Source organism: Orcinus orca, chromosome 12 (assembly GCF_937001465.1).
Source record: "Orcinus orca chromosome 12, mOrcOrc1.1, whole genome shotgun sequence".
Lineage (NCBI taxonomy): Eukaryota > Metazoa > Chordata > Mammalia > Artiodactyla > Delphinidae > Orcinus > Orcinus orca.
Window position 1 is genome coordinate 18,413,340 of NC_064570.1, and position 23,911 is coordinate 18,437,250.

The following is a 23,911-nucleotide window of genomic DNA, read 5'->3' on the forward strand; positions in this document are numbered from 1 at the left end:
GAGCCCTATAATTGCTTCAGCTTATGGCCATGAGAGAGTTTTCCAGCTGCAGTGCAGGGAGAGTTGACCTAGGCATATCTCAGCATATTCCTTAGATAGAGGAGATGGATATGAAAGAAAGTCTAGGGGAGACCAAGGCAGCTAGAGTTTGAAGGACAGAGGACTAGAAAAGAGAGCTTCATAGAGAGAGAACTCCTGAAATCTTCAGAGGGTCACCCATTCCCTATAAGTTTTAGGATGTGTTTTTCTATTTCTGTAAAAAATTCATTGAGATTTTGATAAAGATTGCACTGAATCTGTAGACTGCTTTGGCTAGTAATGACATTAAAATGGTCTTCCAATCCATGAATATGGGATGTGTTTCCATTTATGTCTTTAATTTCTTTCAGCAATGTTTTGTAGTTTTCACTTTACACGTCTTTCACCTCCTTGATTAAGTTAGTTCATAAGTATTTTATTTTTCTTGATGCTAATGTAAATGGAATTGTTTTTGTAATTTACTTTTCAGATTGTTCATTGTTTGTGTATAGAAATACAATTGATTTTTTGTGTGTTGACTTTGTATCCTGCTTTGATGAATTCATTTATTAGTTCTAACAGTTTTTTACAGAATATTTAGATTTTTGGAGTTTCTTTTTCTTTAAAACATGTAAAATACAGTCCATGCATCTGCCATTTTAAAAAGTCTCTCATCCTGTAGCAGATAAAACCAAATATGCTTTGGCTATCAACGTTCAAGAAATGTTTCAAAATGCTTTACAGTGTAAAGATAATAAGAAATTTAGCAAAATTTCAACAAACCTGTATAAAAAACAGATACAGATAACACTTTATTTCAAGGTGACATGCTGTAATTTAAAGAGTAAGTTATAATTATCTGTGTTTCTTTGTAAAACGTCTTTAACAATACAAGGGCTTAGCAGATCCAGGCCTCAGGGCTACACATGCAAAAAAAATTGTTAGTTAAAAATCACCGGGCTTCCCTGGTGGTGCAGTGGTTGAGAGTCCGCCTGCCGATGCAGGGGACGTGGGTTCGTGCCCCGGTCTGGGAGGATCCCACATGCCGCGGAGCGGCTGGGCCGGTGAGCCATGGCCGCTGAGCCTGCGCGTCCGGAGCCTGTGCTCCGCGACGGGAGAGGCCACAGCGGTGAGAGGCCCGCGTACCACAAAAAAAAAAAAAAAAAAAAAAAAAAAAAAAAATCACCAAAACGTGCTATTTTTAAGTGTGTACCTGTTTTTTTTTTTTAAGTACAGGATAATAGAAGTATTAAATATCAGCAGGAATAGTATTTGAGGACTCTGTAAAAGTGTGTAGAGTTCATGGAGCCAGTGTCCGGGAAGTGTCATACATTTCTGATGAACATTTTGGCTTAATCCCTTTGCCATTGTAATAGCCCACGACTTGGTTTGGGACTTCAGCCAACACGCTCTTTGCCAGGGCAGCTGGAGATGCATGTTTGAAGTTCCTGAAGGGCACGAACTGGACGATGTCACGAAGGACGGGCTCTCCCTTGGGTGACCTCAGAATCCCGTTGTCTCTGTCCAGCATCTGCATGTCGCTGAAGTCTGCATTGCCCACTCCCACGATGATGACCGACACGGGGAGGTGGGAGGCGTGGACAATGTCCTCCCGCGTGTCGGCCATGTCTGTGATGACCCCGTCGGTCAGGATCAGCAGGATGAAGTATTGTGATGCCTCCTTGGTGCTGGTCTCCTCTGATGCTGACTTGGCGACCTTCTGCATGATGGGAGCATTGTTGGTGGGGCCCTAGAGCTAGAGTTTGGGAAGGCAGCTCTGGTAGGCTTCCACAACTCCTTGAATCCCTGCACATTCTGGGTTGTCTTCATTAAAGTTGATTGCGAAGTCATGAGATACCCTGTACTCTGGCAGGATCCTGGCACCAAACCCAAAGGCTGGGAACATTTTGTCACTGTCATAGTCTTGGCAAATCTCTCCCACAGCCACCAAGGCCTTCAGGTACTCATTGGGCTGGCAGGGGTGGATGTAGGGCAGGGGACAGCTGTTCCTGGGGTACCCATTCGAGGCTGTGAAATCTACAGCTACTGTAAACTGGATTTGGCAGCCACCCATGATGTAGTCCAAGAAAGAATGCACCTTGTGGGTCTTGCACTGATTCAAAATCACAATGCCTGAGTTCTTACAATTCTTCTTCTTGGCTTTGTACTTGGGGTTGATGCACTCCTACTGCACCTGTTTTCCTTCCATCACTCCTCACATCTACTTGAATGTTGAGGTGAATTCTCCAATGAAGTCATGTCTGCCATGGGAGTCCCAGTCCCATACTATGCATGTCAGTCGGCGGTCAGGATCTCCACTGCATGGACAATTTACTGATACTTTGAATGATTTCCAGGCTGGGCTTAAGTTATTCATCACAACCTCAGTTCGGTGCACAAGCTGTGGAGTTGCATCATCATTCATTCGAAAAATTTCCAGAAGTGGGTCAGACTTACTGAAGAAATCCTGGTCATCCAATTTCCGTGAGTTGAAGGCAAGTTCAATGTAGTCATGATTACCAGATAATTCCTCAGCAATCACCGTGATGGAGGATTTCCCTGCCATGTTCCCGTGCTTCAACAAGCATTTGGACAGCTTTCTCTGGGAAACAATCTGGCCAAGGGTGCACTCCATGCCGCCCAGGAAGTCAGCCTCCTTCGGCCCATCGTGGTTGCTGCTGATGTCGTGGACCTCAAACCACAGGTGCTGCACCTCCTCAAAATAAACGTCCACCGTAAACAGTTTTGAATACACTGGGTTGATGCAGGTGCGAATCACCTCTGTTCTGTCAATCTCGAACCACTGCCCATGGGACTGCATCTTGAGGATGACACAGGGGTCTGGTTTGGAAAGGGCATTTCTGTCGGAAGTGCCTTTGCGTGCCACATGCAGCTCAACTTTGCTGGCTGTTAAAGATTCCCAGTGTATTGGCAGCTGACTCATAAATGTTGCTCATCTTCTTCATTCTGGCGCAGGGACCCGAGGGCAGACTGGCCTTCAGCCGGCGGGGTCCAACCAGAACGACGCGGCGGTGGGCAGGCCCGCGGTCGGCCTAGGGGGTCGTGCCGCCCTCTTCTTGGGCTCCGGGGGCAGCTCAGCGACCGCGGAGGGGAAAGACGCTGCGCAGGGACACAGACCCCAACCCGGGCGGCGAGGGCAGGGGCGCTTGGCCCTCAGTCACTTGGGGAGAGAGGTGGGGACGCCAGAGAGAGGGGCGGAGCGGGAGGGAGGAAGCGGGTCGCTACCCAGGCAGCCGGGGACCGCGGCTCCGCCGAGAGCTTCCACCGTCTGTCGAAACCCGCACGCCCTGCCGCCCGTGTGCTGCCGGCTCCAATACTTAGATTTTTCTACGTATAAAATCATATCATCTGCAAACAGATACTTTTACTCCTTCCTTCAAAATTTGTATGCCTTTTATCTCTGTTTCTTCCCTAGTTGCTCTGGCTAGATTTCCCAGTACTGTGTTGAATAGAAATAATAAAACTTGTTTTGTTTCTAATCTTAGAACAAATACTTTGTCTTTCACCATTGAGTATGATATTCTCTGTGGGTTTTTTTTTTTTTTTTTTTTTTTTTTTTTTTGCGGTACGTGGGCCTCTCACTGTTGTGGCCTCTCCCGTTGCAGAGCACAGGCTCCAGACGCGCAGGCTCAGCGGCCATGGCTCATGGGCCCAGCCGCTCCACAGCATGTGGGATTTTCCCGGACCGGGGCATGAACCCGTGTCCCCTGCAGCCGGACTCTCAACTACTGTTGCCACCAGGGAAGCCCCTCTGTGGGTTTTTCATATATGGCTTTATTATGTTGAGGTAGTTTCCTTCTATCCCTGTTTGTTGAGTATTTTTTTTATCATGAAAGGATGTTAAATTTTGTCAAAATCTTTTTCTGTATCAATTGAGATAATTATGTGGTTTTTTTCCTTCATTCTGTTTATATGGTGTATTACATTTATTGATTTTTACGGATTGAGCCATCCTTGCTTTCCAGGAATAAATCCCACTTGGCCATAGTGTATAATTGTTTTACTATGTAGCTGAATTTTGTTTGATACGATTTTGTTGATGATTTTGTATCAGTGTTTTTAAGAGATATTGATCTGTAGTTTTCTTTTCTTGTAGTGATTTTATCTGGCTTTAGAATCAGGGTAATGGCCTCATAGAGTGAGCTAGAAAATATTCCCTCCTCTTCAATTTTTTGTAAAAGTTTGAGAAGTATTGGTATTAACTCTTTAAATGTTTGATAGAATTCACCAATGCAGCCGTCAGGTCCAGAGATTTTTTGTTGTTGAGAGATAGTTGATTACTGATTCAATTTCCTTACTAGTTATAGCCTGTTCAGATTTTCTATTTCTTCGTGACTTAGTCTAGTAAATTTTGTGTTTCTAGAAATTTGTCCACTTCATCTAAATTATCTAATTTTTTGGCATACACTTGTTCATAGAACTCTTATAATTCTTTTTATTTGTGTAGAATTGGTCATAATGTCCCCATTTTCATTTCTGATTTTAAGTCTTCTCTCTTTTGTTTCTTAGTCCATGTAGCTAAAGGTTTGTCAATTTTGTTGACCTCTTCGAAGAACCAACTTTTGAGTTTTTATTTTATCTATTATTTTTCTATTCTCCATTATGTTTATCTTGGCTGTAATCTTTATTATTTCTTTTTTTCTGCTAGCTTTGGCTTTTCAAGCTGATAAAAATAGGACTAGTCCTGGCCCTATGTAAGTCTTCCAATTCTTTTGGGTACTTTTTTCTTTGGTCTTATAAATCTCATGCACATGAGATTTTAAAAAATGATTGAAATACCTTAAATGAAAACTAAAATGTCTAACAAAAAATACATAAGAAGGGTTTTAGTGGTAAATTAGAGATTGAATAAGATTAGTGAACTTGAAGAGACAGCAATAGAAGTGATCCAAAATGAAACAAACACACACAAAAATTGAAAATGAGCAAGGTATCAGTGAACTCTGGGAAAACTTTTAATAGTCTAATAATTATTTTTCTTATTAAAGGAAGGATGGGAGACAGGAAAAAATATTTGAAGAAGCTATGATCAAAATTTTAAAAATTTTGATGCAAACTATAAACCCACAAATTCAAGAATTTCAATTAACCCTAAACTCAAGAAACATAAAGAAAATCATGCCAAGGTACAACATAAGCAAATGGCTCAAAAGTAGTGGTAATAAAAGAAACCTTAAGAGCCAGAGGAAAAAAAAGACATATTACATGCAGAGGAACAAAGAAAAGGAAACCAGCAAATTTCTCATTTAAAAACAATGTAAGTGAATAGGCAACATCTTTAAAAGACTAAAAGAAAAAAAAATCTGCCAAGTTAGAATTCTACACCTAGTGAAAATATTCTTTTAAATGAAAGTGATATAAACATTATTTTTTCTGACATAAAAAAACTAAAAGCATTCATCAGCAAAAAAATTCACCACAATAAAAAATAAAAGAAGGCCTTTAAGCAGAAGAAAAATGATACTAGATAGAAATATGGATCTATACAAAGAAAAAAGAAAATCAGTAGTAGTGACTACATGGCTAAATATACAAGTTATTCTACTATTTAAATATTTTTGTAATGAAATTAACTACTTACACAAATAATGCAGTATAAGGTTTATAACATATATAAAAGTGAAATGTATGAAAACAAAGGCTTAAAGTTTGGAGGTGAATGCATATATTATTACAATTTTTTTATATTAAATGTGACTTGATTGATACAATATCAAAAGAAGGTAGAGGATGATAAGTTAAAAATGTGTACTATGAACAGTAAAGAGTTTATAGTGACCACCAAAAGAAGCCAACAAAGGAGATAAATAGAAATTTTAAAAATATCCAAAATATTGTGGAAGAAGAAAAAAAAGGAACACAAAGGATAGAGCAAAGAGAAAACAAATAGCAAGATTACAGATTTCAATTTAGCAATATTAGTAATCACATTAAATGTGAGTAGTCTAAATACCCGAATTAAAAGGGACAGGTTGTAAGATTAGATAAAAAGCAAATCCAACTATATGCTATCTATAAGAAATATTTTATATATATAAACAAATAATAAAAAGATGTAAAAATGTTTATCATGTTAACATTAACAAAAACAAATGTTTTGAAAAGTAGATTCCAGAACAAACAATATTATCAGGGATTAAAATTTTAAATTTCATAATGATAAAAAAGAAACTCCATTGAGATGAAATAACAATTCTAAACTTCTGTTAATACATGAATCAAAAACAGATAGACCTATAAGAATCAATAGGTAAATTCATAAATATAATAGAAGATAGAAATATCATTCATAATACCTGATAGAACAAGCTGACCAAAAATAAGTCAGCTTGTAGAATCAATCAGGGCTGTAGAAGATATAAAATATCGAATACTGTCCATCAAAATTGCTTTAATTGACATTTACAGAACACTTCATCACAACAGATGAACATTTTTTTTTCTTTTAACATCTTTATTGGAGTATAAGTGCTTTACAATGCTGTGTTTGGTTGTGCTGTATAACAAAGTGAATCAGCTATATGTATACATATATCCCCATATCCGCTCCCTATTGTGTCTCCCTCCCACCCTCCATATCCCAACCTTCTAGGTGGTCACAAAGCACCAAGCTGATCTTGTGCTATGCAGCTGCTTCCCACTAGCTATCTATTTTATATTTGGTAGTGTATATACGTCAATGCCACTCTCTCACTTCGTCCCAGCTTACCCATCCCACTTCCCGTGTCCACAGGTCCATTCTCTACAACTGCCTCTTTATTCCTGTGCTGGCTCTACGTTTTTCAGAACTTTTTTTTCTTTTTTTAGATTCCATATATATGTATTAGCATACAGTATTTGTTTTTCTCTTTCTGACTTACTTCACTCTGTATGACAGATTCAAGGTCCATCGACCTCACTACAAATAACTCAATTTTGTTTCTTTTTATGGCTGAGTAATATTCCACTGTAGATATGTGCCACATCTTCTTTATCCATTCATCTGTCGATGGACACTTAGCTTGTTTCCATGTCCTGACTATTGTAAATAGTGCTGCAATGAACATTGAGGTACATGGCTCTTTTTGAATTATGGTATATGCCCAGTAGTGGGATTGCTGGGTCATATGGTAGTTCTATTTTTAGTTTTTTAAGGAACCTCCATACTGTTCTCCATAGTGGCTGTATCAATTTACATTCCCACCAACAGGGCAAGAGGGTTCCCTTTTCTCCACACCCTCTCCAGCATTTATTGTTTCTAAATTTTTTGATGATGGCCATTCTTACTGGTGTGAGGTGATACATCATAGTAGTTTTGATTTGCATCAAATGACTGCATTTGATTTGCAATCATTCTCTAATGATTAGTGATGTTGAGCATCCTTTCATGTGTTTGTTGGCAATCTGTACATCTTCTTTGGAGAAATATCTATTTAGGTCTTCTGCCCATTTTTGGATTGGGTTGTTTTTCTGATATTGAGCTGCATGAGCTGTTTATATACTTTGGAATTAATCCTTTGTCATTTGCTTCACTGACAAATATTTTCTCCCATTCTGAGGGTTGTATTTTGTCTTCTTTATGGTTTCCTTTGCTGTGCAAAAGATTTTAAGTTTCACTAGGTCCCATTTGTGTATTTTAGTTTTTATTTCCATTTCTCTAGGAGGTGGGTCAAAAAGGATCTTGCTGTGATAGAGTGTTCTGCCTAGGCTTTCCTCTAAGAGTTCTATAGTGACTGGCTTTACATTTAGCTCCTTAATCCATTTTGAGTTTATTTTTGTGTATGGTGTTAGGAAGTGTTCTAATATCATTCTTTTACATGTAGCTGTCCAGTCTTCCCAGCACCAATTATTGAAGAAGCTTTCTTTTTCCATTGTATATTCTTGCCTCCTTTATCAAAGATAAGGTGACCATATGCACGTGGGTTTATCTCTGGGCTCTCTACCCTGTTCCATTGATCTATATTTCTGTTTTTGTGCCAGTACCATACTGTCTTGATTACTGTAGCTTTGTAGTATAGTCTGAAGTCAGGGAGTCTGTTTCCTCCAACTCCGTTTTTCTTTCTCAAGATTGCTTTGACTATTCACGGTCTTGTATTTCTATAGAAATTGTGAAATTTTTTGTTCTAGTTCTGTGAAAAATGCATTGGTAGTCTGATACGGATTGCACTGAATCTGTAGATTGTTTTGGGTAGTAGAGTCATTTTCACAATGTTGATTCTTCCAATCCAAGAATATGGTATATCTCTCCATCTGTTTGTATCAGCTTTAATTACTTTCATCAGTGTCTTATAGTTTTCTGCATACGGGTCTTTTGTCTCCTTAGGTAGGTTTATTCCTAGGTATTTTATCCTTTTTGTTGCAATGGTAACTGGGAGTGTATCCTTAATTTCTCTTTCAGATTTTTCATCATTAGTATATAGGAATGCTCGAGATTTCTGTGCATTAATTTTGTATCCTGCTACTTTACCAAATACATTGATTAGCTCTAGTAGTTTTCTGGTAGCATCTTTAGAACTCTCTATGTATAGTATCATGTCATCTGCAAATAGTGACAGCTTTACTTCTTCTTTTCCGATCTGGATTCCTTTTATTTCTTTTTCTTCTCTGATAGCTGTGCCTAAAACTTCCAAAACTATGTTGAATAATAGTGGTGAGAGTGGGCAACCTTGTCTTGTTCCTGATCTTAGTGGAAATGGTTTCAGTTTATTACCATTGAGAATGACGCTGGCTGTGAGCTTGTCATATATGGCCTTTATTATGTTGAGGTAAGTTCCCGCTATGCCTAATTTCTGGAGGGTTTTTATCATAAATGGGTGTTGAATTTTGTCAAAAGCTTTTTCTGCATCTATTGAGGTTATCATATGGTTTTTATCCTTCCACTTGTTAATATGGTGTATCACATTGATTTGTGTATATTGAAGAATCCTTGCATTCCTGGGATAAACCCCACTTGATCACGGTGTATGATCCTTTTAATGTGCTGTTGGATTTTGTTTGATAGTATTTTGTTGTAGATTTTTGCATCTATGTTCATCAGTGATATTGGCATGTGGTTTTCTTTTTTTGTGACATCTTTGTCTGGTTTTGGTATCAGGGTAATGGTGGCCTCGTAGAATGAGTTTGGCAGTGTCCTCCCTCTGCTATATTTTGGAAGACTTTGAGAAGGATAAGTGTTAACTCTTCTCTAAATGTCTGATAGAGTTCACCTGTGAAGCCATCTGGTCCTGGGTTTCTGTTTGTTGGAAGATTTTTAATCACAGTTTCAATTTCAGTGCTTGTAATTGGTCTGTTTATATTTTCTATTTCTTCCTGGTTCAGTCTCAGAAGGTTGTGCTTTTCTAAGAATTTGTCCATTTCTTCCAGGTTGTCCATTGTATTGGCTTATAGCTGCTTGTAGTAATCTCTCATGATTCTTTGTATTTCTGCAGTGTCAGTTATTACTTCTCTGTTTTCATTTCTAATTCTTCTGATTTGTCTTCTCCCTTTTTCTTGATGAATCTGGCTAATGGTTTATCAATTGTGTTTATCTTCTCAAAGAAACAGCTTTTAGTTTTACTGATCTTTGCTATCATTTCCTTCATTTCATTTTCATTTATTTCTGATCTGATCTTTATGATTTCTTTCCTTCTGCTAACTTTGGGGGTCTTTTTGTTCTTCTTTCTCCAATTGCTTTAGGTATAAGGTTAGGTTGTTTATTTGAGATGTTTCTTGTTGCTTGAGGTAAGATTGAATTGCTATAAACTTCCCTCTTAGAACTGCTTTTGGTGTGTCCCACAGGTTTTGGGTCTCTGTGTTTTCACTGTCATTTGTTTCTAGGTATTTTCTGATTTCCTCTTTGATTTCTTCAGTGATCTCTTGCTTATTTAGTAGTGTATTGTTTAACCTCCATGTGTTTGTATTTTTCACAGATTTTTTTCCTGTAATTGATATCTAGTCTCACAGCGTTGTGGTCAGAAAAGATACTTGATATGATTTCAATTTTCTTAAGTTTACCAAGACTTGACTTGTGACCCAAAATATGATCTATCCTGGAGAATGTTCCATGAGCACTTGAGAAGAAACTGTATTCCATTGTTTTTGGATGGAATGTCCTATAAATATCAATTAAGTCTATCTTGTTTAATGTGTCATTTAAAGCTTGTGTTTTCTTTTTTATTGGTGAAAGTGGGGTGTTAAAGCCCCCTACTGTGATTATGTTACTGTTGATTTCCCCTTTTATGGTTGCTAGCATTTGCCTTATGTATTGAGGTGCTCCTATGTTGGGTGCATAAATATTTACAATGGTTATATCTTCTTCTTGGATTGATCCCTTGATCATTATGTAGTGTCCTTCTTTGTCTCTTGTAATTGTCTTTATTTTAAAGTCTATTTTATCTGATATGAGAATTGCTACTCCAGCTTTCTTTTGGTTTCCATTTGCATGGAATATCTTTTTCCATCCCCTCATTTTCAGTCTGTATATGTCCCTAGGTCCGAAGTGGGTCTCTTGTAGGCAGCATATATACTGGTCTTGTTTTTGTATCCATTCATCCAGTCTATGTCTTTTGGTTGGAGCATTTAATCCATTTACATTTAAGGTAATTATTACATGTATGTTCCTAGTACCATTTTCTTAATTGTTTTGGGTTTGTTATTGTAGGTCTTTTCCTTCTCTTGTGTTTCTTGCCTAGAGAAGTTCCTTTAGCATTTGTTGTAAAGCTGGTTTGGTGGTGCTGAACTCTCTCAGCTTTTGCTTGTCTGTAAAGGTTTTAATTTCTCCATCAAATCTGAATGCGATCCTTGCTGGGTAGAGTAATCTTGGTTGTAGGTTTTTCTCCTTCATCACTTTCAATATGTCCTGCCAGTCCCTTCTGGCTTGCAGAGTTTCTGCTGAAAGATCAGCTGTTAACCTTATGGGGATTCCTCCCTTGTATGTTATTTGTTGCTTTTCCCTTGCTGCTGTTAATATTTTTTCTTTGTATTTAATTTTTGATAGTTTGATTAATATATGTCTTGGTGTGTTTCTCCTTGGATTTATCCTGTATGGGACTCTCTGCACTTCCTAGACTTGACTGACTATTTCCTTTCCCATATTATGGACATTTTCAACTCTAATCTCTTCAAATATTTTCTCAATCCCTTTCTTTTTCTCTTCTTCTTTTGCTACCCCTATAATTCGAATGTTGGTGCGTTTAATGTTGTCCCAGGCATCTCTGAGACTGTCCTCAATTCTTTTCATTCTTTTTTCTTTATTCTGCTCTGCTGTAGTTATTTTCACTATTTTATGTTCCAGGTCAGGTATCCATTCTTCTGCCTCTATTATTCTGCTATTGATTCCTTTCAGAGAATTTTTAATTTCATTTATTGTTTTGTTCATCATTATTTGTTTGCTCTTCAGTTCTTCTAGGTCCTTGTTAAATGTTTCTTGTATTTTCTCCATTCTATTTCCAAGATTTAGAATGATCATCTTTACTATCATTACTCTGTATTCTTTTTCAGGTAGACTGCCTATTTCCTCTTCATTTGTTTGGTGTGGTGGGTTTTTACCTTGCTCCTTCATCTGCTGTGTATTTCTCTGTCTTCTCATTTTGCTTTACTTACTGTGTTTGGGGTCTCCTTTTCACAGGCTAGTTCCCATTGTATTTGGTGTCTGCCCCCTGTGGGTAAGGTTGGTTCAGTGGGTTGTGCAGGCTTCCTGGTGGAGGGCACTGGTTCCTGTGTTTTGGTTGATGAAGCTGGATCTTGTCTTTCTGGTGGGCAGGACTACATCTGGTGGTGTGTTTGGGGGTGTCTGTGAACTTATTATGATTTTAGGCAGCCTCTCTGCTCATGGGTGGTGTTGTGTTCCTGTGTTACTAGTTTTTTGGAATGGGGTGTCCAGCACTGTAGCTTGCTGGTCATTGAGTGGAGCTGGGTCTTAGCGTTGAGACGGAGATCTCTGGGAGAGTTCTCCCCAATTGTTATTACGTGGGGCTCGAGGTCTCTGGTGGTCCAGTGTCCTGAACTCGGCTCTCCCACCTCAGAGGCTAAGGCCTGACACCCAGCCGGAGCACCAAGACCCTGTCAGCCACACGGCTTAGATGTAAATGTGTTAAATAAATTCTCCAATCCAAAGGTACAGGGTGGCTGGCCTTCTGCATCTGCTCGGTCCTCTTGCCAGACGTTGTCTTCTGAGCCTGGTCGATATGGAGAGCCTGCTTTGGATCCAGGTCTAGCTGCATTCCCTAGTGCCCAGGAGAAGCAGCCATTTCCCCCATCCTCCCCTATCTCTGCCACAACTTGTGATGATGCTGGAGCACCTGAGGCTCTGCCCCTCATGCTCCAGATGAACATTCTTTTCAAGAACATACATTTTATTTGCCAAGTCATACTATAATCTGAGACATCAAACAAGTCTCAATAAATTTGAAAGAATTCAAGTCATACAAGATATGTCACCTGACCAATGGAAATTACACTAGAAATCTCTAACCAAAACACCTGCAGAATTTGAAGATATTTGGAATCTAGATAAAATATTTATGATTAACCAATGTGTCAAAAAAGAAATAAAAAAAGAAGTTATAAACGTATCTGAATTGAATAAAAATGATAATATAACACATTAAAATGTATAGGATGCCACTAAAGCAATAGATAGGGGAAGTTTATAGCACAAAATGTCTACATTAGAAAAGAATCAAAGTCTCAGAACAATGTACTCAGTTTCCATCCTAAGTAACTAGGAAGAAGAGAGCAAGTTAACTCTAATGTAAATTAATAAAAAATTAGAGCAGGTTAATAGAAATAGAAAACATAAAAATGATAGAGAAAAATCAATAAATCAAAAAGCCAGTTCTTTGATCAAACTGTAGTCAGATTGATCAGGAATGTGAGAGAGAAGATACAAACTACCAATCAGAATGGAAAAAGAGACATCACTACTGATCCCACAGACATTAAAAAGATAATAAGGAAATATTACAAACAACTCTATGTCCATATATTTGATAACTCAGATGAAATGGATCAGTTCCCTGAAGAATACAAACTAAGAATCCTTGGTAAAGAGGAGGTAGATTGGACTAGAGATATTGAATACCCTTGTCTGTATCTATTAATAAAGTGAACTTAGCATTAAATATTTTCCTACAAAGAAAACTCCAGACCCAAATGGCTTCACTGGTAAAGTCTTCTAACTATTTAAGGAAGAAATAATACTAATTCTACACTAATTATTGGCAACAACATGGATGAATATCAAAATAATTATGAGTGAAAGAAGCCATACAAAAGGAAGTTTATTATTCCATTTATATAAAACTCTAGTAAATGTAAACTAATCTATAGTGACAGAAAATAAAACAGTGATTGCCTGGGAACTGGGGTCAGGGAAAGACAGAAGGAAGGCAAGGAAACTTTTTTGAACGGTAGATCTGTTCATTATCTTGATTGTGTTGATGCTTTCATGTGTGTGGATGTACATCAAAACTTATCAGAATGCATTCTTTAAATATGTGCAATTTATTGTATGTCAAATGTACATCAATAAACCTGTTTTTTAAAAAGAAAGAAAAAGAAGGCTTCCCTGGTGGTGCAGTGGTTGAGAGTCCGCCTGCTAATGCAGGGGACGCGGGTTCGTGCCCCAGTCCGGGAGGATCCCACGTGCCACGGAGCAGCTGGGCCCGTGAGCCATGGCCGCTGAGCCTGCGCGTCCTGAGCCTGTGCTCCACAACGGGAGAGGCCACAGCAGTGAGAGGCCCGCGTACCGCAAAAAAAATAAAAAATTTAAAAAATTAAAAAAGAAAGAAAGAAAAAGAAAAGCTGGGGATTTTAAAAGGCAAATTTAGGAAAATCCAAACATCACATTGTGATAGCAGTATTATCTGTTCCTAGAGTCATAATACATAGTTAAATTAAATCTAGATTCTGTGATATATTTGACCGCCAAGTCATATTCAACAAAATGTATTTTGTCTGTCTTTCATGTGTACCTATTCCTGGTAAATTAAACCGTGTATAATTTGGACTTGGGAAAAAGTCAAAATTGTCTTTATATGTAATAAAAGTAGTTCATATTTGCATTAATATATATTTATAATCTGGTTATTAATAAAACACTAATGAAATAACTTTTTAAAACTTAAAAGCACTTGTTAATCACATACCTAGCAAAGATGACAGAATGATTTTTTAAAAATTCTTAGGTCAGTTAACAAGATTATATAATACAACAGAAAAATATATATAAGAGCTGAAAACCAAAGAAAACTTTAGCTGGCACAAAATCATTAGACACTTCTAAGAAAAAGTTTTAAAAGAAGCAGAATCTTATTTACACACAGGCCATACACACTCCTATATATGCTTTAATTAGATTACTTCCCCTGCGAGGATGTTAAAATTTCAATAAAGTGAGGGTCTGGAATTTTGCTATTATTCTCTTTGAGCATGCTGCTCAGGGTAAAGACATGATCTATTCATAGTGGGAGGTAGTTTATTTATGCAGTGTGTAATCAGCATGCCTTATGAAGTAGCATCAGCTAATACCCTGAAGGAATCAGAATACACAATTGACTTAATTTGCATTAGGGGCATTCTGAGCCATATTCTTCAGAAATATTAAATACGTGAAGAAATAAATTGCAACCTCTAAAAAATGTAAAAATTAAAAATAGTTAAAGTCAGATTGTTATGCCAACCTTTACTCTCTTGGTTTGATGAAAATTATTTAATTAGGCATTTAACTTTAAAAGTTCAACATTTATCTATTTTTTTAATATACTGTGCTTTGTGTGAATACGAACATAAATAGGTGAGGGAGATTAAGAGGTACAAACTTTCAATTACAAAATAAATGAGTCACAGGTATGAAATGTACAGTGTGGGGAGTATAGTCAATAATTATGTAACATCTTCATCATGGTGATCATTTTGAAGTGTATAGAAATATCGAATCACTACTCTGTGTACCAGCAACTAACAGCATGTTGCAGGTTAATTATACTTCAAAATCAAACAAACCAAACACATAGAAAAAGAGATCAAATCTGTTATTACCATAGGTGGGGGTGGAGAGGTGGAACTGGATGAAGGTAGCCAAAAGTTACAAACTTCCAGTTATAAGATAAATAAGTACTAGAGATGTAAGGTACAGCATAATAAATATGATTAACGCTGCTGTACATTATATTGGGTTGACCAGAAAGTTCATTCAGGGTTTTCTATAAGATGTTACGGAAAAACCTGAATAAACTTTTTGGTCAACTCGGTATATGAAAGTTGTTAAAAGATTAAATCCTAAGAGTTCTTATCACAAGGAAGAAATTTTTTTTTCTAATTCTTTAATGTCTTACCTACATGAGGTGACAGATGTTCACTAAATTTATTATGGTAATCATTTCATGACGTATGTAAGTCAAATCATTATGAAATGAACGCTGAGCCAGGGTAGAGAAGCAATTTGAAAGGAAAATCAAAAGAACATGGAAACCAACTGGACATAACAGACAAAGGAGGGTGAAGGTCAAAGATAACTGCTTGAAACTCAACGTGGCAGGGAAGATGGTAGTAAGATTCTCTAAAATAAACATGGGAAATCTACACATTTGGAAGAGAAAATGATGACCTCCATTTTGGACATATTTAACTTGGAGTAGGAGAGTACATCCAAGTGGATTTGTCCCCTTGAACTTGAGCTCAATTACATGGTAAGGACCACGGGTGCTAATTCAGTCATCTTTAATCATCATTGTTTTAGATAATCAAAAGGGATAAAGGAGAGGGGAGTGAAGCAAGACCATCAGAGAATGACTTAATTTGGGGGGTAGAAGAAAGAAAACAAAGCAGGGGCAGGTCAGAAGGAAAGGAGAACTCCAGGAAAGGATAAGAGAGGATAGATTTAGCTGGAGCGACACATGTTCCCCTGAGCCCTCTTGAGAGATGGAGGAACAAAGGGAGAGAGCAGAATAGGAGGGGGCTTCTTCTGCTGTTCTGATCCCAATGAACACAGGCCCCTAGTATCTGAAGCTTCTGCCTTTTACCGGGATCTAACACTGTCCAGCAGCAAAGCTGATATTTTAAAGAGCAAGGACAAAACATGATATGCAAATACATGAGATATGTCCTTAATGACTTTAACCAAAATCCATGAAAGAAACAACAGGTCCTCAGCACCCTGGGTGAGTACATGCACAAGCTCCAATTAAACTTTTTTTTTCTTCTTTTTATACAACTCCAACTATTTTCTTCCTAAACTTATTCTTTGTCTATGGAGCAAACTGATCACAAATCCCTCCTAGACTTTGATCCAAGGTGGAGCAAACATGGGGCTTTGTCTCTAATTTCTAATTAATTCATTACAATAGTATGTGGAAAGAGCTCTGTTAGCAGATTGTACAGCACAGGCTTCACCTTTGACCATGACCTCACCTGGTTAAACTCTCACAGTGTTTCTGGCTCATACCTGGGATGAAAGCAGGCAAACAGGCCACAGTTCTTCCTGCTTCCTCTCCTTTTGCCTGTGTATCCACAAGGTTTGATGACCTGTAGCAGCCTTTTTTATTAATTTATAACTAAACTAGACATATTTCTTCCCTGAATTGAAGACTGAAAGGTGAAGAAATGGGAGCAGAAAGGGCACATTGACATTTTGAGGACTTCAACTGAAGTAATATATGTAATTCTGATGCCCATCATGTCAGAGGATGGAATAAAAATAATCACAAAATCTTTAGACTATGGTATTCATTTGGCACCAGCAAAAATATAAATATATATATTATATATACTTTATACATATGTGTGTGTATATATATATACATATATATATATATACTTTATATATAAAGTCTACTTTAAAAATGTACCATATGTTAATTCAGCCATACAAATCAGCATGCCTATAGCCCTAGACCTTGGAATTAATTAGCCTGAACCTACCCTACAAAAGAATGTAATAAAATTTCAAAGCACCTAGTTGAATACTTCTTCTGACAACATATGCATGTCTTCTTTGTCAAGGGTCAAAGTAAGAAAGATTAGGAATATTTCTATCCAATACTTCATATTATACAAATTATATCAAATTATACAAATCATATCAAAGGTATATTTTTAACATCTTGGATTTAGTCATTTTAGTCATTTTTATCTCACATTAAGTAGCCTAATCAGTTTATAGATTATTTAATCCCTTAATTTCAATAATCTGTGACCTGGAAATGTCAAAATAATAGTAAAGCCAACTAAAATATTTTTAAATAACCACTTTTGATTGAGGCAATATTACTTTGCTCATTTGAAGCACTAGCAACAGTGCTGTGAGTTTCAAAGTATAAGTTTGATTTTGTTTTTAGGTAACGCTGAAGTATGAATTCCGTGAGTTTGTAAATTTAAATCTTTTTAATCTAACATCTTCTACTCCTCTAATAATGCTACAGAGTAAACTGAGGAGGAACCATTTCTCCTCCAAAAGGAAACAAAATAAAAATTGGTTGATTAAAAAAATTTTTTTCATTGCCAGAAATAATCGTTAACCCATGTCAAGTTTTAACAAATTATTAAACAAATGTTCAGATTAAGATTATTTCAAAGGAAGAACTAGTGACAGATCCCACTAAGACTAACAGGTTATTCCTAGCCTCATTAAGCAGGGCTTTTTGGCTGAGATTTTTATATTTAAGAAATATGCAATAGACATTTATATGATGCCCTAATCCGTGCTGAGTGTTGCCTGGTGTCCTGGGGATGATTGACAGGGCCTCTTCCCTCTGGGTCTCATAGTCTCTCTCTGGTTCTGAGACAGAGGGTTTTATGGCCAAGCTGCCACACCAGGTTTCTATTTTAACTCAAAGTACACACACCCTTATTAAACACACATCGTGCCAAGCCCTGAAGAAAAGGCAAAAATAAGCAAGGGAAGGCCCTCAGAAATTTGTCATTGAATTTCATTTACGCTTTTTTCCCTTCCCTTTTCAGACATGGTGGCATCATCACCTGGACACCATCACCACTGCCACTGAAGGTCAGTAACTTGGCTTTGTGGTCTTTGACCACAATCATCTTACAGGTCTGCTCTGTACCCACTCACCCTTCTTTAAAAAAGTTCCTCACTCTCATGGAGAGCTCCCAGAAGCAAGCATCCCCCCATTATCTCCCATTATCATCACTCATTTCTTGCTACCCTGATTCTTAATTCAGCATGAATTCCATTCAGACAATTGTTAAATTGTACCTCATAAATTATCATTTTGACATTGAAAACAGTCTATGTTTCCCCATCACACAGAGTTCAAATTCCTTAATCTGTCCTTCTCACGTGCTGCGTACTCACCTCTAATGCTCTTTGTGCCAGTACATTCATATGAAATCCCTCTTCTCCAGCCAACCTGGATGACTTTCTGTGCCTCAAACATCTCCATCACCTGCCCTAGCCATCTCACTAGCTTGTGCCTTTCGAAGTTGGAGAGTGGCTGTTAGAGGGAGATGATGAAAGACCAGCTCCAATTGGAAGTGACCCTCTTATCCTCTAACTCACATAACCATCATTTTAGAAATGTCATGATTTCTCTAATCTAACCCTATGCCAATACATGGTTCCTTCCATTATTTCCAACAAGTTCTCCCTGACAAATTTGACATTACTGTATATTTCCTAGTTATTTCTATTTGAATCTTAGTTTTTCTCCCCTAGATTATAAATCCCTGGACTTGTACCCTGTTTTGCAATTCCTTATTCTCCCAAGCCAACCAGTGACTTGGGCATGAGAAGCGCTCAGTGAATCATTGGGAAATGAACATAAAGAATTGGCTTTCCTCTAGGGAAGTTTTTGTCACCAGAGATCACCTTTTAAATTGTGAGTACTTATGACCTTAGTTGTTGAGGTTCTCAGAGGTGACCTGGGTAAATCACAAAACTCAGTGTGAACCCTGGGTTGTATCCTGCCCCGCTTCTCCTCTTCCCTCTCTGCCTTTTTCTGTGGAGCTATAAGGACTATACCTAGAGCTACAAAAGGCATCTCCGTTCTCTCTCTCTCTCTCTCTCTCTCTCTCTCTCGTGCACACACACATTTTTTTCCTTTTTGATTTCTGTTGGTAGAGGAATAGATTATCTATTTTCTATTAACCACTGTTGCATGGTTTCATTGAAGCAGCTCTCTCTTTGACCTGGTATAACCAAGAATTCACTTAATTTAATCCTCAGTAAGATATATATTCTATTTTATGTTGCTTTCATAGTATTAATCATGATTCCACTCTTGTAATAGTCTTGTTTTCAAAGTTTTGTATAGACAAATATGTTGATCTTTTTTGAGAATTCTATGAAATTTAAATGTACACTTCAGTAAGTATAGATTAACTTGAGCTTTATGAAATATATTTCATTCTGTTTTGAAAAGTGGTTTAATTATATTCAATATCCTGTGATAAATCATAATGAAAAAGAATATGAAATAGAACGTATATATATATATATATATATATACGTATAACTGAATCACTATGCTGTACAGCAGAAAGTAACACAACATTGTAAATCAACTATACTTCAATAAAATACATTTTTTAAAAAGAGGTCTAATGATATTTCATCATCTCTAAGAATCTAGAAGGTTGCGTAATTCTTATTAGTTCAAATTATCTGTTTGATCTTGATTTTAATGTGCTATTGGAAGTGGAACAAAACTTTGTGACTATAAACACCAAATTGTATTCCTATCTCAAACTTCCCATTCAAGTTTCAAATATTTTAGCATTTCAAGTGTAAGCATTAACACTTCTAATAACTCTTAATACTTAAATTGCATGCCTTCTCTTCCCTCTTTTAAGTTGTCTATCATCTACACCAAGACTTATATTCAGTACATCAAAGAAGATCAAATTTTTGTCTTGTTGTCACTACAAATCTTTCCATGGTATCTTTGCAGTACACAATAGTTTTCAAATTGATTAATTTAAATTGGTTTGTAATTTCTAATTATCATTAGGTACTAATAATGAAAGATATAATTTGTGACAGTTGCTATGACAATAAAAAGTACTGTTCTCAAAGATGAAATTTTAAAAAGATGACACCCCCAATTAGAACAATAAGTTAAATCTAAGTTTTAAACACTTTACTGTAACAAAATTCTCTCACTTATGGATCTAGCAGAGTTAAAAAAAATGCTGAAAGAATCATGATAGTTTGGAGCTGGAGGAAAAAATAAAGTAGAGAAGGGAGGACAGGGAATGTTGGAATGGCAACAATTTTAAGTAGATGGTCCTTCATTTAAAGAAGAAAAAATTGAATGTCAAAATTAAAAAATGACATATCTAATGTCACAAAAAATAGTGCAAGGGTGAACCCTATATCAGAGATTTCATTCTTGCTGATACAGAGAAATACAGAATACATAAAATAGAAATACCTTCATCTAATGTAAAAACTGTCAGCTCAGTTACCTGGCATACTTATTCTTGGTAATTCAAAGTCATATTTACTTATGAATTTGGTCACAGCTGGACATAGATGGTTCTGCTTTCTCAGTTGAAACATCTCAGTTTTTGAATTTTGCCAACAGTGGATCAAATCAGAAAAGGAGGGAGAACCAGGCTTCAATCAAATTTAGAAGGAATGAAAACCAAGCTAGGTAACTAAACTATGAACTCATTTAATAAACAAATCGTGAGTGGCTATTATGTGCCAGCCACCAGACTAGGCAAAAGCCAGACCTGTTCCTGTACCCAAGTTTGACACATAAGTTTAGGGAATACAAGAGATATGCTACAGACGGCAGCTGTAGGAGAATAAGGTTTTATGGGACAGCCATTTTCAAGGCTCCGAACACTTTTTCTCTCATTTCCGTACTCAGGACTATGTAGAGTTAGTTGCATTTATTGGATGTATAACCACAAGGTGTGTAAAATAATGACATATAAAAACTTACTCTAAATGTCCCCAGTATATTTCAAATGACAATTACACTGGAGCCTTGCTAGACTTTGATCCCTGGGCCCCAGGCTAGGTGACACCTAAATCTATGACTTAGCCTGATATCTATAATTAGTTCTTCAGTAAAACTTAGAGGATAAACATGATTTACAGTGGACTTCACATTCTATCATATAATGCTACAGCAGAACCTAATGATTTGATGTTTAATACTCAATAGCTAGTTTCTAGCAAAGCCTAGATATTGTATAACTATTTGCCCTTACTCTTGTATTTTCATAAATATATACATGTACTTTTATTGATATAATTCAATTCAGACATTTTCTGGGAAAAAAACCTGTTAGAAATAACATCATCTCAAAAAGAAATGGGACGTCCCAGTAAGGAAAGGGTTAACATCTTATCAGCAGGGATCTTATCTCTATCATGTGATAAAATCACCACAAAACCAGGCCAGGTACTGTGTTTTATGGTATCTGGTTTGATCAGTTTTTTTTGTTTTTTTTTTAAATGGGCGTTAACAATCTCATCTCTTTCAGGATATAAACTCTTTAAAATCAAAGCTCCTTAAGAGTTGTGAGCCTTTGATGTACATTAATTATAACCATTACTAAGTTTGCTTTTCTTTTTTTGGTGTATTGCAACCCTGTTATAGTCTTTTATTTCATCACTGTCATTCACTTATTCATTACATAAACATTTTTGAGTGCCTACTACATATGACCCAAACATGACTAAGGACTCAACAGTGTATAAAATAGAAAAGGAAAAATTCTTGCCTTCATGGAACTTACATTTTATTAAGGTGACATATGCATAAACATAATTTTTAAAGCAAAATATATAGTATGTTAATGAGCAAAGCAATTAATGACAAAAAATAAAGCAGCAAAAGAAAAACGGGGAGTTTCTGGTTTTGGCAGGAAAGTGGGGATAGCAATTTTAAACCAGTTGGCCAAAGAAGCTGACATGAGAAAATGGCATTGAGCTAAATACCTAAAGGAGATGAGGGAGAAAACCATATGGAAATAACTTTCTAGCAGAGGAAATAGCAAAGCAAAGGCCCTGAGGTAGGAACAAGCCTGGGGTGCTCCAGGATGTGAAAAGGAGGACAGTACATGAACAAGGGGGAGGTAAAGTCAGAAAAGGAACAGGGGAAAAGGGGAAAGACCTTGATCCTGTAGGGTCTTGTAGAACTTGGACCTATAAGAATGGAAGCAACTAGAAAATACTGAAATGACCTGCCCTACACTGGTACGTAGCAGGAGAGCAATTCTGTTAAAAATCACTTACGTAGGTAATATAGTATCTGCAATTTAAGTTACTAATAAAAATGAATGGATTATCTGCCAGGAAGCTGGAAGCCTGCTTATGAGAGAAAACAGAACTAGGAAGAGAGACTCACAGACATAGGAATAAGTGCAGGAGAGGAGTTCAGGGAGGGAAAGAGTTTAAATACTAGGCATCGGTGAACAGAAGTTCAATGTGGGGTTCTCGAGGTAAAGAAGATGAAGAATTAGGCCAGCGAAATCGAAAAACCCAACTAAATAGCATTTCCTGTCCACCCCTCACAGGCACAGTGGGAAAACACGAACGACCCCACGGAGTACCGAAATCGAAAAACCCAACTAAATAGCATTGCCTGTCCACCCCTCACAGGCACAGTGGGAAAACACGAACGACCCCACGGAGTACCGAAATCGAAAAACCCAACTAAATAGCATTGCCTGTCCACCCCTCACAGGCACAGTGGGAAAACGCGAACGACCCCACGGAGTTAGGTTTAGCAGCTGGCACTCTCTTATAGCTGGGATACATTTTAGAAATCTGTAAGTTCAAATAATAGCCCCAAATCTGTGTTATTAATAACTAGGTATTTTTAGAGGGGGAAAAAAGTAATAAAGAGGTACATACACAGACACGACAAACCCCAGGTAGAGAGGCATCATGTAGATTCCATGAGCTAAAGTCTGTACACTTTCTTGGAGTAAACATTAGTAACGTGAATTACATATTTATATAGTTTTAACTTTTAAAAACCATTTTATGTCTGATATAATCTGACTAAAAGTCTTTAGTTGTTGGACTGGGGCAGATACAAACTAGGCAATCATCACTGAGCTGTAAGTTCTCTCTGTCTCTGTCTCTTTTTGCTAGTACTGGGGCCATGCAGATGTGGTCCTGACTTTGAGCCTCGCCTCTTTGGCAAGGAAGCAGCAGCCTTTCCAAGTGCCTGGGTGGACTCTGAAGGAGAGGAGGGGCAGGAAGGGGTGGGAGGTTCATGGATGGCAGCCAGAGTGCAGCTGCCGAGCAGCTGAAATAGGGAAACCTGGGAGGAGGTGGATCGAGGCAGGCATGGAGGAAGAATGAGGGCAAGAACCTCCCGAGTCTGGGTTACCACAGAAGGGAAAGAAGCTCCCAAGAGGCCATCTGAACTCGCGTCCTGGCATGGTTCGCTACAGGAAGCAGCGCCAGGACGAGGGGTCAGGCCAGGGGTCAGGCCAGGGGTGGGATGGGCAGGCAGAGGTCCCTTACTCTTTAGATTTATCCGATCCGTGCGCCGAGCTGATAGGATGCACCTCTTTCTTTCTGGTTTGTTTGGTGCTCATGGCAGAGGCGGACCCAGGCAGCGGCTGAGCTCTGAGCTAGGAGCCGGCTCTGCGACCCTGGCTCCGCGTCTGCGGTTGCCAGGAGACGGCCGTGAGCTTCCTGCAGCCGTGGGGCAGGTGCTGGCAGGGCTTTAGCAGGGGAGGCTCTCGGGGAGGTGGCTTTAGGTCGCAGTGGGGATGCGAGCTCGGGCGCTCCACAGGCGGGTGGTAACCTAGGGGTTGAGTGTCCGGGGAGGAAGGCTCCCCTGGCATGGATTTGTCCGTACGATTGATGGGCAGTTCTGATAAACTGGAGTTTTTCTATCAGGTTGACTGCCAGGCTTTGCCCTTCGGAACCATGGACATATATCGACTCTCTTTTGGATTTGAAGACGTGTACTATGCAAGT

General features: G+C 37.9%; 1 long non-coding RNA gene and 1 pseudogene across 2 annotated transcripts in view; both read right to left on the reverse strand.

The window, feature by feature from the left end:
• LOC117196522 (uncharacterized) overlaps positions 1–23,911 on the reverse strand; it is a 56,202-nt gene that overhangs the window by 10,171 nt on the left and 22,120 nt on the right. The gene's annotated exons all lie outside the window — the stretch shown is intronic.
• On the reverse strand, positions 978–3,679 carry LOC101285991 (copine-4-like; annotated as a pseudogene).